The sequence below is a fragment of the Stegostoma tigrinum genome, chromosome 1, assembly GCF_030684315.1.
Source record: "Stegostoma tigrinum isolate sSteTig4 chromosome 1, sSteTig4.hap1, whole genome shotgun sequence".
Classification (NCBI taxonomy): domain Eukaryota; kingdom Metazoa; phylum Chordata; class Chondrichthyes; order Orectolobiformes; family Stegostomatidae; genus Stegostoma; species Stegostoma tigrinum.
In genome coordinates this window covers 96,794,875-96,809,700 of record NC_081354.1, presented here as the reverse complement: position 1 = coordinate 96,809,700, position 14,826 = coordinate 96,794,875, and the positions used below count along the sequence as shown (strand labels likewise).

The window sequence follows — 14,826 nt, the reverse complement described above, 5'->3', positions numbered from 1 at the left end:
TAACTGGTGGTTCTCCTTGTCTGTGTGAATGGAGATGAGTGAGTACTGGTCGTGTCTATTTGTTGCTAGTTGGTGTTTGTGCACTCTTGTGGTCAGATTCCTTTCTGTCTGTCCAATGCAATATTGTCGCATGGAATCTTGTGCATCAAGTTGGTTCTGTCCATAGTGGGTAAGGTTGACATAGGTTTGTGTGCCACTCGGATGCCCAATGGTTGTAGGAGTCTTGTGGTCGATTTGGATATTTCTTGATGTGCAGTAACATGACAGTCTATCAGAGAGTACTGTATCTTCCTGTTGTTATTAGTGTGATAGGTATCATTGGACCCAGTTGTTTGGTTTCCTGGAACTATGATAAAACAAAGAAGAATAGTTCTACCAAGCATTTAAGGACAACGGATTAAGGGCAACCTGATTCCTCTTCTCCCACTCCCATGCACAGGCCTAGGCCAGCCAGGCACCCACCCACTATATGTAAATAAATAATTAAAAGTCAATTTGTCTTGTTATCTGCATATTGTACTACCCACGACGTAATCCAGCTGTCAAGGGTGGTCATGTAGGCCATTCTTTAGGGCAATCCCACCAAGATGTCCCCTTTGCCCTTCCTTCTGCATCACCGCTGCCACCTTCCACCCATCCTTCGGCTTCTGGACCATTCCTCTCCTTAAAACTCCAGAAATTTCCTTTCTGTAGCAGGTAACTTCTCTTTGCTCCTTCCTGTAGTGCTGGCAATGACTCCAGCTGAGCCCAGTAAAGTTGGCCAGCAGTCCTGACCATAGTGTATCCACACAGTCAGGGGTTGAGGCCACTCCCAACCAATTATATTTCAGTTTATTACTCAAATCGAATTTGGACTAGTCTTATAAATACGACCAATTAATTGGCAGATCAGAAACTAGGAATCCTGCAAGGATTAACTCACTTCTTAACTCCCCAAAGCTGGTCAATCATCTACAAGACACAAGCCAGAAGTGCAACAAAATATGCCTCACTTGCCCCACGACCAATTAATTGGCACCACATCTACTCCCTCCACCACTGATACTCAGCAGCCACTCAGATGTGCTGCTGAAATTCAGCAACAAAAGATCCTTAGGCAGCACTCTCCAAACCCACAACACTTCTACCGAGCAGACACATGGGATTACCACCACATACAAGTTTCCCTCTAGGCCACCGACCATCCTGACTTGGAATTATATCACCATTCTTTCAGTGATATTGGGTCAAAGTTCCCTCCCTATTGGCTTTGTGGGTCAATCAACAACAAATGGAACTGCAGAGGTTCAAGGAGGCAGCTTACCAACGTCTCTCAAGGGCAGCTAAGGACAATAAGTGCTGCCCAGCCAGCGACACCCACATCCCATGACAGAACTCTTTAAACAAAAAAAGTGTTTTGTGAGCAGCAGGCAAAAACGGCCACTGGCCACCTGCACATGTTCAAGTCATGAAAGTGTGACAAATCTTTCTGGCCACTTCTCACTTGAGAAATCCCTCAGGCTGCTGCCTTGCCCACCCCTCCCTTGCTGCATGACTCAACATTGGTCATTCTGGAATATGCTGGTAGCTCTGCCACCCTAGTGGTGCACTTGAATAAATGCAGCCATCTAACACATTGGGCGTTCTTAACATAATGTCTCAGTGCTTGTTTGTCCCTCCCTTATACCCAAACAAATTAAAGCAGCCAAAACTGAAATTTAGATTTCTAAACCATTTTTCCATTACAATGTTGTTTGGTTGCAGTTAACTGTGTCCTCATTTTTTAAGGGTGATCTTACTATGAATCGTATAGGATTAGTCTCTCTTTGTATAGCTGGAATTCAACATGCTTGTTTTTAGCTATTTTGTTAACTTACTTTACTATTTTATAAGATGTTTCTGAGCCTTTAAGACTCTGTTCTTCTGCTACTTTTAAAGTTTTACCCATTATGTATCTTCCTTTCCCTTCCACTCAAAACTAGTAAATGGCAACTAAAATTGTGCCACAGATAATAAAATGTGAGGCTGGATGAACACAGCAGGCCAAGCAGCATCACAGGAGCACAAAAGCTGACGTTTCGGGCCTAGACCCTTCATCAGAGAGGGGGATGGGGAGAGGGAACTGGAAAAAATAGGGAGAGAGGGGGAGGCGGACCGAAGATGGAGAGTAAAGAAGATAGGTGGAGAGAGTATAGGTGGGGAGGTAGGGAGGGGATAGGTCAGTCCAGGGAAGACGGACAGGTCAAGGAGGTGGGATGAGGTTAGTAGGTAGATGGGGGTGCGGCTTGGGGTGGGAGGAAGGGATGGGTGAGAGGAAGAACCGGTTAGGGAGGCAGAGACAGGTTGGACTGGTTTTGGGATGCAGTGGGTGGGGGGGAAGAGCTGGGCTGGTTGCGTGGTGCAGTGGGGGGAGGGGACGAACTGGGCTGGTTTAGGGATGCAGTAGGGGAAGGGGAGATTTTGAAACTGGTGAAGTCCATATTGATACCATTAGGCTGCAGGGTTCCCAGGCGGAATATGAGTTGCTGTTCCTGCAACCTTCGGGTGGCATCATTGTGGCAGTGCAGGAGGCCCATGATGGACATGTCATCTAGAGAATGGGAGGGGGAGTGGAAATGGTTTGCGACTGGGAGGTGCAGTTGTTTGTTGCGAACTGAGCGGAGGTCGGATTGTAAATGGCGGAAGTGTCGGAGGATGATGCGTTGTATCCGGAGGTTGGTAGGGTGGTGTGTTGGAACGAGGGGGATCCTTTAGGGCGGTTGTGGCGGGGGCGGGGTGTGAGGGATGTGTTGCAGGAAGTACGGGAGACGCGGTCAAGGGCGTTCTCGATCACTGTGGGGGAAAGTTGCGGTCCTTAAAGAACTTGGACATCTGGGATGTGTGGGAGTGGAATGTCTTATCGTGGGAGCAGATGCGGCGGAGGCGGAGGAATTGGGAATAGTGGATGGAATTTTTGCAGGAGGGTGGGTGGGAGGAGGTGTATTCTAGGTAGCTGTGGGAGTTGGTGGGCTTGAAATGGACATCAGTTACAAGCTGGTTGCCTGAGATGGAGACACACCACCCTACCAACCTCCGGATACAACGCATCATCCTCCGACACTTCTGCCATTTACAATCCGACCTCCGCTCAGTTCGCAACAAACAACTGCACCTCCCAGTCGCAAACCATTTCCACTCCCCCTCCCATTCTCTAGATGACATGTCCATCATGGGCCTCCTGCACTGCCACAATGATGCCACCCGAAGGTTGCAGGAACAGCAACTCATATTCCGCCTGGGAACCCTGCAGCCAAATGGTATCATTGTGGACTTCACCAGTTTCAAAATCTCCCCTTCCCCTACTGCATCCCTAAACCAGCCCAGTTCGTCCCCTCCCCCCACTGCACCACACAACCAGCCCAGCTCTTCCCCCCCACCCAGTGCATCCCAAAACCAGTCCAACCTGTCTCTGCCTCCCTAACCGGTTCTTCCTCTCACCCATCCCTTCCTCCCACCCCAAGCCGCACCCCCATCTACCTACTAACCTCATCCCACCTCCTTGACCTGTCCGTCTTCCCTGGACTGACCTATCCCCTCCCTACCTCCCCACCTATACTCTCTCTACCTATCTTCTTTACTCTCCATCTTCGGTCCGCCTCCCCCTCTCTCCCTATTTATTCCAGTTCCCTCTCCCCATCCCCCACTCTGATGAAGGGTCTAGGCCCGAAATGTCAGCTTTTGTGCTCCTGAGATGCTGCTTGGCCTGCTGTGTTCATCCAGCCTCACATTTTATTATCTTGGAATTCTCCAGCATCTGCAGTTCCCATTATCTCTAAAATTGTGCCACATGTGTGCCAGGCAATAGCATCTCCAACAAGAGAGAACCTATTTATCTTTTAGTGTTCATCAGCATTTCCATTTCTGACTTTCCCTACACCATCATGATCCTGGGAGTTATAATTGACCAGACACTTAACTGGACCAACTATATAAACAGAGTGATTACAGGAACAGGTCAGATTCTGGCAATTCTATGAAGAACATCACCAGGCATATCTAAAATGAGGTGTCATCCTGGTGAAGCTACCAAACACAATAATTCATGTGCCAAATACAATAAGCAGCAAGTGATAGACAGAGCTAAGTGATCCCACAAACAACAAATCAGATCTAAGCTCTGCAGTCCTGCCACATCCAGTTGTGAATGGTGGTGGGCAATTAAACAACTCACTGGAGGAGGAGGCTCCACAAATATCCCCATCCTCGATGATGGAAGAACGCAGCACATTGGTGCAAAGATAAGGCTGAAACTGTCGCAGGAAACTTCAGCCAGAAGTGCTGAGTGGATGATGGATCATAGCATCACAGACCACAGCTTTCAGCCCATTTCTTTCACTCCACATGATACCAAGAGATGATTAAAGGCACCGAATACTGCAAAGGCAATGGGCTCTGACAACATTTTGGCAATTGTATTGAAAACTTGTGTTCCAGAATTTTCTGCACCCCTAGCGAAACTGTTCCATTATAGTTACAACAATGTGGAAAATTTTCTAGGTATGACCTGTACACAAGAGGTAGGATAAATGCAACCTGGCTAGTTACTGTCCCACCAGTCTACTCTCAATCATCAGCAAACTGATGGAAGGTGTCATCAATACTTGCTCAGTAATAACCTGCTCAGAGACTCCCAGCTTGGGTTCCATCAAGGCCACACAGTTCCTGACCTCATTACAGCATTGATTCAATGGAAGAAAACTTAATTGAAAGAGAAACCATGAGAAAACGGAAGTGCTGACTTTAAGCTGTGGTTTCAAGTCATCTTCCAAACTTCCACGAATTCTGCACTGTGCCTAGAGATTGGAAGTTTGCAAATGTAACTCCATGTTTAAGAGAGGATGGAAAGAGGAAACAGGGAATTACAGACCTGTTAGGATTAGGTCAGTAATAACAAAATAATTAGAATCTGTGTAAAGGTTTTGATGGATAGATGTTTAGCATATAATTGTCTGATTGGACAATCTCTCACAGGTCAATCACTGCATCCCGGAATCAATCTAGCAAACGTTTGTTGCTCACTCTCTGAAGCTAGAATACCCTTCCTTAGCTAAGGAAATCAATGTTACTCAGCAAAAACAGCTTTTTTTCAGATTTCCAGCAGTTCTTTGGTTTTAAATTTGCTATAGCATGTTCTCACCAAGGCTTTTTGCAATTATTAATTGTTCGATGATTAAAATTCTTTATGGCATTTCTTCCTGGTCTTTGGGTACATTCTGAAGCATTGCAAACGTTTTAATGCAGTCTCATTATACATTGCAAAATCCTGGCTTGTTTGCTCATTGTGTACCTTTCTCAGGCTTATCTGATGTTTGCTGATGATCATGTTACATAAACCAGCTGGAAGGTAACTGGTCTGTTGTAAACATACAAAGTAGCTCTACAGGCTGGGGCAGTGGCTTCTATCAGCTGCTCTCACCTCCACTACTGACAACAGGCTTGATGATGTAATAACATCTAATTCTGCTTCACTATCTGTGTCTGCTATTGAATGACATTTGGTTTTTCTTTGACCCTTGACATAGCATTGAGACAAAATAAGTGCATTTCCTATTATTCTTCTGCAGTAAGAACTATACGTGATATCTTTCTTTATTGTTTATCATACCCACAATGCACATATTGTTATGGAGATAGTAGGAATTGCCGATGCTAGAGAATCTGAGATATTGTTATTACCAGTTTGCTGGGTTTCAGTCACATCTTCTTAACTAAAACATGGACTACACTCAAATTGTCGATAGTCCTAATGTATATAAACCCTTAAGCTCTTCTGTATTTTGGCACTTTCCTAAACATAAATCTGTTACACTAAGGAACCTTTCCCTCACAAGTAATTCTTGAGTTTCAAACAAGACCTTATAGATATATCAAAATGCAGATAGCTTCTCAAGCTAACTGGCAGAATTTCACAGTTACTCTCTTAGCATTTGGCCACAATCAATGCTCAAAAGTACAATTATTTTTAAGGTCAGTTGACTCTCATTAAACATTTGCACTGAACAGCTTGCATCGCTGGTACAAATGCAGATTCTTCTGTAACTCCAGAGAACTGTGTATAATTCTCCTGTAGACCCGGTTGTCCTGAATACCCATTAACAACCAAAATATTTTCACGTTCTCGTTTGAACACATGACTGAAGAACTGGTGTAGGAGGGAGGGCATCAGATTTCCGAGGCACTGGGACTGGTTCTGGGGTAGATGGGACCTGTACAACCTGAATGGATTACATCTTAACAGAACCAAATCTTTGTGGGGAGATTTGCGAGAGCTGTTGTGGAAGGTTTACACTTGTTTCAGTGGGATGGGATCCTTCAGGGTTAGCTCAAATCGATAGGCAGTAAAGCTAGTAATAGGAAGTAGAAACATGGCAAGTGAAATTAGAAGCCAGGTGAAATGCAGACAAACATCAACTAAATTTAGAATGCGGAATAGTTTCAAAAATACAACATTAAGAGCGTCTGCATGAATCTATATAGAATTCTTAAGATAAATGATTTAAAATACCAAAGGTAAATGGGAATGATCTAATTGTCATTATGGAAACATAGCTGTAAGATGAGTTAAATATTCTTATCTATTTGACATTGAGGAAGGGCTGGAAAAAAATGGTGGTGTTGCACTGATAATAAGAGATGATATCAGTAAGATCTCAGTGAAAATTTGAAATCTCTTTAGGTGAAGTTAAGAAACAGCAAGGGGCAAATTTTAGTAGAAATTGTTTAAAGGCTACCAAACAGTAATGGCAAAATGGGACATGGTATGAATCAGATTAGATAAGCATGTAGCATGGGTAATCATGAGTGACTTCCATCTGTGTACACACTTGGTAAACCTAATGAGCACAAAATGCTGTTGATGAGCTTCTGGTGTGTGATGGGGATGGTTTCCTAGAGCAGCATGGTGGGGAACTGACAAGCGAATGTATATTTTGATCTCCTGTTACATGATGAAAAAAGATTAAGCAATAATCTTGTTACAAAACAGCCAATAAGGATGAATGACCGTAATCTGACAGAATTGTATGTTAAATTTGAATGTGAGGTAGTTCAATCTGAAGCCAGGATGTTAAATTTGAAAATGGGAACTTCTGAAAGTATGAAGGTAAACTGTCTGAGCTGGATTGTAATAATAACATATTGAATGGTATAATGAGGCATAGGCAATGGATAGCCTTTAAATAATTATTCAATAGTTCACAACAATTTATGCATTCCTTCAAGGCATGAAATTCAAAAGAATGTTAGGCAACTGTGGCTAAGAAGGAAGTAAAGGATTGCATAAGATTAAGAAAAAAAGACTTGTAAAGTAGCCAGAAATAATGAGAAACCAGGGGGTGGAAGGATTTTTGAGTACAGCAAAGGAGGAACAAGAAACTGATAAAGAAAGTGGTGAAAAAATATGAACCTAAACTAGCAAAAAAACTTAAACTTGACAATAAAAATTCCCATAAGTGAGTTAACAGGAAGGGACAAGTCTCATGGTGGTTAATTACAGGTAATGTCAGGAGAATTTATTGCGGGAAATTGAGAAATGGCAGTGAAGCTAACAGATCACTTTGTGCCTACCTTCACTGATGAAGATATAAGATCCTTGTATCAGTGATAATGGGAACTGCAGATGCTGGAGAATCCAAGATAATATATCAGAAAGACATAAGATCCTGTCCAGTATTAAAAAGCCAAGGGGCAACGGAAAATGAGGAATTGAAGAAAATGATCAATTATGAGGTTGTGTTGGAGAAATTAATGTGGCTGAAGGCAGAGAAGCCCTGGGACCTGAGATTCTATGCCCCCTGAGTGTTGAAAGGTTGCTGTAGAGGTTGTTAATGCATTAGTGTTAATCTTGGAAAATTCTGCAGATTCTGGAATTAAAGCCTGTAAATTTGAAAGTAGCAACTGTCACTCCACAACTTAAGAAATGAGGGACAGAGAAAACAAGGAACTACAGACCAGCTAACCCTACATCAGGAAGAGGGAAAATATTATCTAAAAGATGTAATAAATCGATACTTCTGGAGAAAAATCATATTAGACTTAAACATTTACTCTGTGTCACTCTCCACTGATGCTGCCAAACATGCTGAGTTTTTCGAGTAATTTCTGTTTTCATTCTGGATTTCCAGTATCTACAAAACTTTGTTTTTATTTATGATGAATAGGCACTAGGATAATAATAATCTGATTGCATAGTCATCATGGATTGATGACTGGAAAATCTTCTTCCACAAACCTGTTGGAATTTCTTGAGGACATTACTAGCAAAATTGTTGATGGAAGTCACCAGCCTGGATTATCAGAAGGCTTTGAAAAGTGCCCTACAAGAACATGTGGAATTTGGGGTAATTCACTAACATGGCTTAAGAATTGGCTAACAGATAGAAAACAAAGTTGGAAATTGGTAATTTTCACATTGGCATTGTGACCAGTGTGTACTGCAAGGATCAGCATTTGGACCCCTACGTTCAATGATTGAAATTTGAAGACCAATAGTCATATTTCCAAGTTTTCAGATGGCTTAAAACTATTTGGTATGTCTGCTGTAACACAATGCAAAGTGGCTTCAAGCGAATTTGGACATTCGTGATGAATAGACAAAAGCATGGCAGATGTAAGATAATGTAGAAAAAATGAGTAGTTGTTTACATTATTAGGAGGAAATTAAGTGCAGGTTATGTCCTAAATGGTAACAGATTAGAAAGTATAAAATGTACAAATGCATCTCTACATATTTATCAATAAGTCATTGAAGGCGAATAAGCAGCAGGCAAGTAGGAAAGCTGATTCACCTTGACCACAAGAGGATTTGAGGGAAAGTTTTTGCTTCAGTTGTAGGGAAGATATACCTTTATAGACCACAACCAAGTACTGTGTGCTATTTCTGTCCTCTTACCTTAGAAGGCTGTTATTGTGAGAGAGAGAGTGCAGTGATGATTCATCGGATTAGCTCACTGGACAGCAGCACTGTCACATGAAGACAGTTTGGGGAAACTGCACCTGTATTCTCTAGAAGTTTGAAGAATGACAGTCTTATTAGAATGAAGGGGCTAGATTGGGCAATCACAGTTGAGAGCGTAGAAAGAAGCAGGGACAATTTCAACTTAAGGGGGAAGTCACTTAAAACAGAATTGCAGAGTTTTTTCTTCTACTTGAATTCTCTGCCCCAGAGACCTGTGGACACTCACTCATTGAATATGGTTATGATAAAAATTGACAGATTTCTAATTACCAATGGTGTAAAGGGATGTGGGGATAGTGTGGGGGGGAAGAGGTATTGAAACGTGTGACCAGCCATGATTGCAGTGAATGGGGAATCAAGCTTAATGCGCTGAATAACCACTTCCTGCTCCTATTTTAATATCTTTTGTAGAATATCTGTGACACTTAGAAGGACAAAAACTTATTTCAAACTTCTTTTTTCATTATTAAAATAAAAATTCACATTAAAAAAATTTACTTCAACCATACTGCAGTGATGGGCAGTTTTGGTTCTTTTAATCCTTTCAGCTCTTTGGTAATTGATATAGACTCACTTCTTTTTGACATATCTACCTGGACCTTCACAGTGTTTAGAAAACGTGGGCCTTGAAATTTCCTTGAATATTCACTGCTTTCCTACCAGAAATAGGGTGTAAACCTGAAAATGCTCTTTCAGCGTTTCAGTGCTAGTATATTTCTTTGTAACAAAGAATATTCATCAGAAATGCCATATGGTACACTTCTTATTTTTTACAGTCATGTTGCTGGAAGTGTGGTGAAATCCCAGATATATGACAGAAAGTGCCTTTAATAATGCATCTCTGTGGTTTTTCATGATCTTTTATCAAAATTATGGCAGGAGGTGGGAGAATTTCTGTGCGGTACCTGTCCCATTTTGTTTTGCAATGAGGGCCTGCTCCTCAGCACTCGCAATAGTGAGCGCCCTTTTGCCACAGCCAAGATAGATGGCTTTTGGACCAATCAAAAGCTGGTGGTATTCTGGAGACCAATAAGAAAATCCACTTCCACTTGTTGGCATGTAGCAATCTATTCTGTTGCACTTACAGCAATATTGCTTTCTTTTTTGTAAGGTTAGATGGAAAAAAATTGAAGTTAAATAATAAAAAAAGATTGCAATGGGTTAAGTTTAATGCTTGGTTTTTGCATTTTGTGCTGCATTCAAATCAGGCATAGTAAAATTGTGAGCATTCGGCACAATGAGAGCTCTATTCCTTGCAGAGGGATGAGCCAGACTACAGAAGACTGATATTGGTCTGCCAGAACTCCCTCAATGCACTCATACCTGGTGTGGTGGTGGAGGAGAGAAAGAACCCCTTTAATTAATTTTTGGCAGATCTGGTTAATGAAGTAAATCTATGAACTAATGTTCCTTTATTTCCAAATCTCGGTTCTGTTTCATATTGACATTAATGCTAAGAGAGACTAGAAAATCCTGCTTCCTGACACTTTGATTCTGTGCCAGACCTTAAAGCAAAGATTATGGCTAGCAGACATTGTCTAACTATACCTGGCTAAGGAAGGTAATATTTTAAATAAAAATGACAAAGAATTATATGTTATAAAATACATTAATTAGGTATTAAATCAAATGGGCATGTGCTTGGATTTATTTTCATTGCCTCTGAATTAACAAGTCTTAGCATCAGATCACAATTACAGGAAGCTGTCCTGCTGGATATTAATTTCATAATTGTCTTGTGATTAACTGTGAACTACTGTTTGGAAAACCAGACTGACTACACCAGAGCCCTTATTCCTTCACTTTCAGTGACGGATGTTGTATGTGTAAACAACAAAGCATGGGAATGGCAGGTAACCAAATAAAAGGCAGCTCACAAGATAAAAAACAAATACTACCTCATTTTCTTTCTGGGTATGGATTTGTTGCATCTGGTAAACTGTTCCAATGTTCATAACATATGCGTTAGATTTAAAAAGATTGCTTCGATAGGCACAAAGCACTTTGAATCATAGAAACCCTACAATGTGGAAAGAAGCCATTCAACCCCTTGAGTTACACCAACTGCCTGAAGAGCATCCCACCCAGATCTAGCACCTTACCCTATTCCCATAATCCTGCATTGCCCATGGCGAAGTCACCTAGTCTACAGATCACTAGACACTGCAGGGCAATTTAGTATTGCCAATCCACCCAACCAGCACATCTTTGGACTATGGGATGAATCCAAAGAACCCAGAGGAAACCAACGCAGACATGGGGAAAATGTGCAAACTGCACATTGACAGTCACCCACATTTAGAATCAAATATGGGTCCCTGGTTCTGTGAGGCAGCAGTGCTAGCCACTGAGCCACCGTGCTTCCTTTGTTTAAAGCAATGGACACTGATAATTTAAATGCATTAATTTTGATTTCTGAAAATCCTTTAGACGCATGAGGTTCATAGAATTGTAGAATCCCTACAGTGCTGATAGAGGTTGTTTGGCCCATTGAGGTGCAGAAAATGGCAGATCAAATTAATTTCAAAGCACTGAAATACCTCTGACTGTATAGTGGCCACCTAAAAGAGGATTTGGGATTCTTGAATAGAGTAGTGGGAATTCTAAAGCATCCAGAAAACATGTTTGCAAAACTAGAAGCTACAAACTGCTAATTTTATTTGGCATTTAACACGGCCCAGTTAAAATCGTCACAGATAGGAGACACTGGAGACCACCAACATTAGAAGTAAGTAAATGCTTTTCTAAACTTGCCTTTGTACGGAGCTGGAAATGGGCAGAAATGCATCATTTACTGTTCTATAGGACTCCTGAGGGCCAGTTTCAGCTAACGGTTCCCCTCCCCTGCTTCTCCTACAACCTAACTGACAGCCTTTGCTAAAATGGCAACTAGCCCAATGTGGCACTTGTCAAAGTATTGAGCTACTTAAAATGTCCTTTTGGGATTCACAGTTCATTGGCAATTTCTGATTAGGGTCATATGCAGTTATTTCGGGCCTGTACGTAGGTCACTACCATTTACTATCCTTTTAGCTCCGTTAGCCATCACTGATATTTTCTTTAAAATCAAACCACATAGATTCATTGTGTATGCCAACACATAACTGTAGAAATAACACCTCTAATGTAATAATGAGCTCCATAAGAATGAACTAATAAAAACTGGAAAAATGCACAAATCTCTATTATCTTCTATAACTTTAGCATACACCAACATCCCTTCTCTTGATCCGTTCCTAGAATCTATTTTTGATTGCCAGCTAGCCTGATCTGCCTGTTCCACATTCATTATTGACTGTTCTGAAATAATGCAAACATTTACAGTACACATCACCTCTACCATCTGCACTGATGGTGAGGAGGCAACCAGATACCATATAAAATAGAACAGTACACCATTCAAACTTCACTCCCCGGAAACATGCCAGCTCACATCTTCTATTTAGGATTAACTTATTGCTGATCACAAAATCTTGATAATTAATTATAATCATTTCCATTATAACTAGATGTTCTAAAATCATGCCTAATTCTTCACAATTGGTCCCAAAAATATATTGATAGTCAGAACACTTTATAGGTGATTCATAAGCTTTGTGCACAGTGTTATATTCATGCAACCTCATGTTACATCAGCAAAAGTATATTTCTGCTCATTGAGCAATATTTGTATATTTTTCTTTCTTCATTGGGAGCATGAGAGACCTGTATAATTAGATGGAGTAATCTTTGTTTGATGGAGTGGACCACTGCCTTTCCATTGAAAAACTGAAGACTTTTCTTTGCATGGATTTCAATCAATGAGGATGAGGCGATTCCACAATAAATGAAGGTTCTGCTCCAGTAGATTTCTTTCCAGGTGCTGAAGTTGACAGCTAGTCTGTTTGTGTTGTATAGTATAATACACCTGTCATATACTCATATATCCTGCAACCAATTAAGGAGCTCCACACAAAATCTTTTACAGGCATTAATAATATAAATTATATAAAGTTTTCATTTATGCCTCTATTAAAACAAAACACTATATTTTCCGAATCAGACATTACCAATAAATGTTGCTTCATGTATGATTAATAAAAAATGTAAATTTAAGCTGAGTGAGTGAGTTCAAGCCTGTAATAATCTTATGTTTGAGCAAAGCCATGGTTAAAGAGTGTTCAATCTCTACATTCATCTATTATAATGTTATCCAAACTCCTTACAATAAAAACAGTCTAAATTGTTTGTATACAATCATATCAGCTCATTGTGAAGAGCAAAGATTCACCACCAAATGAAACCTATTTTAGCTTTTACAGGACTGGTTCTATAAAACTAGTTTTAGCTCCACGTCCAGAGACAGGGTAATAATGAGGCAGAAAAACCATTATACTTGCCCTGATGAAGGGTCTAGGCCCGAAACGTCAGCTTTTGTGCTCCTGAGATGCTGCTTGGCCTGCTGTGTTCATCCAGCCTCACATTTTATTATACTTGCCCTGTGGATTTTTTTAAATAAACCTGCTCTTAAATTACTGTTTTCATTAGGGTGTGGCCCCAAAACAAACCATACGCTGGTTCTTCATAAATCCGATTACACACATTTACCAGGATGTGCAGCTGTAGTCACTAACTAAAAGTATATTGAGTGCCGCTAGCACAATGTGTACCATTGGAATTCACAGTCTCCTTATAATTCTCCGCAGCGTAACATTAACACATATGAGACCTACAACATTCTATCTGAATCAGAAATCTGTTTAAGCTGAAGAATAAAACTGAACAAATTTAAAACAAAGCTGCACACCAGAAGTTACATTCAAACATTTTTCTTAGTTGCATGTTTATGAACTACTTCCCACTAAAATGAATTCATGTCTTAAGCCCACAAAGCTGCAGAAAACACAATTAGTTTGTGAAACATATCCTGATTCTTGGTTGACTATCTGTTGAACTAAACTTGTCTATAAAACAGCCTAAGGTGCTACTTACATGTACTTCAAACGTAAGTGTGTACTCATAAAGAACAGTTCAGTGAAGCAGATCCATTACAGGAAACTTTTTCCATAAGAGGAGTCAAACAGAACTGATCATTTGTTAGTATTTCGGGAGGTGACAACAGCATCTTTCGCCAGGCAGCTTGGAGAAGCAGGAGTGTCGCCTTGATCTAATAGTCTATTTGTTTAATTGTAGAGAAACAAAGGAGCATTTCATCCACCACAAAAGGTGCTGCATCATGCATTAATTATTAAACCCGCTGAAATTTTTCACTTGATGGCCCAAGTTAAAGGAAGGGAATAATATCTGTACCTGAAGCTTAGCCTTGTTGAGTCAGAGAAATGCTGCTCCAGTTATAATCTCCCATGGCTCGGTTTACTGCACACAACCTGTATTTGAATTTAAAATATATGTTTCAGACTATTTAACACTGGATTTGCATGACCCTCTCATAGTGCTACATTTAACTGAAGCCATTGGTTATTAAAACATCACGTGACTGGAAATCAAAATATATTTGCACACTCACCAAACAGCAAATCGTTTAACTCTTTACTGGTCTCTTACTCTTGGGAATGTTTTGATGAATACAATATACTTGTTCAGGAAATGATTCATTGTTACATTTAGTTCAGGGTCAGGGATATAACTTGGGATTTCTCCTAATTTGAGTTTAGAGCAAAATTATGATGTTTTCCCAAATGAACTTATCATATATTAACTGGAATTTTATATGTGAATTGAATGATAATTTGTCACAGGACTGACCACTATATTTTTTTTAGCTTATGCATTTGTAAATTAAATAGGCTGTCCATAATGTTCTCCCGTTTACTTCAGAAGAAACCATAGACTATGCTGTCAGATTACATGGC

At 40.6% G+C, this 14,826-nt stretch overlaps 1 protein-coding gene across 7 annotated transcripts in view; it reads right to left on the bottom strand.

Moving 5' to 3' along the window:
* The window catches only part of LOC125455567 (uncharacterized), a 45,508-nt gene extending 31,104 nt beyond the window's left edge, over window positions 1-14,404 (bottom strand). For 5 of the 7 annotated variants that reach the window (XM_048537701.2, XM_059651389.1, XM_048537709.2 and 2 more), the window contains exon 1: window positions 14,264-14,404. The gene's annotated coding sequence lies outside the window, so the exon portion shown is untranslated. Of the gene's footprint in view, window positions 1-8,908; window positions 8,954-13,945; window positions 14,132-14,263 lie in introns of those variants that run through there. The other 2 variants (XM_048537727.2, XM_059651387.1) reach the window with 2 other exon arrangements.
* Between the last annotated feature and the right edge of the window lie 422 nt (window positions 14,405-14,826).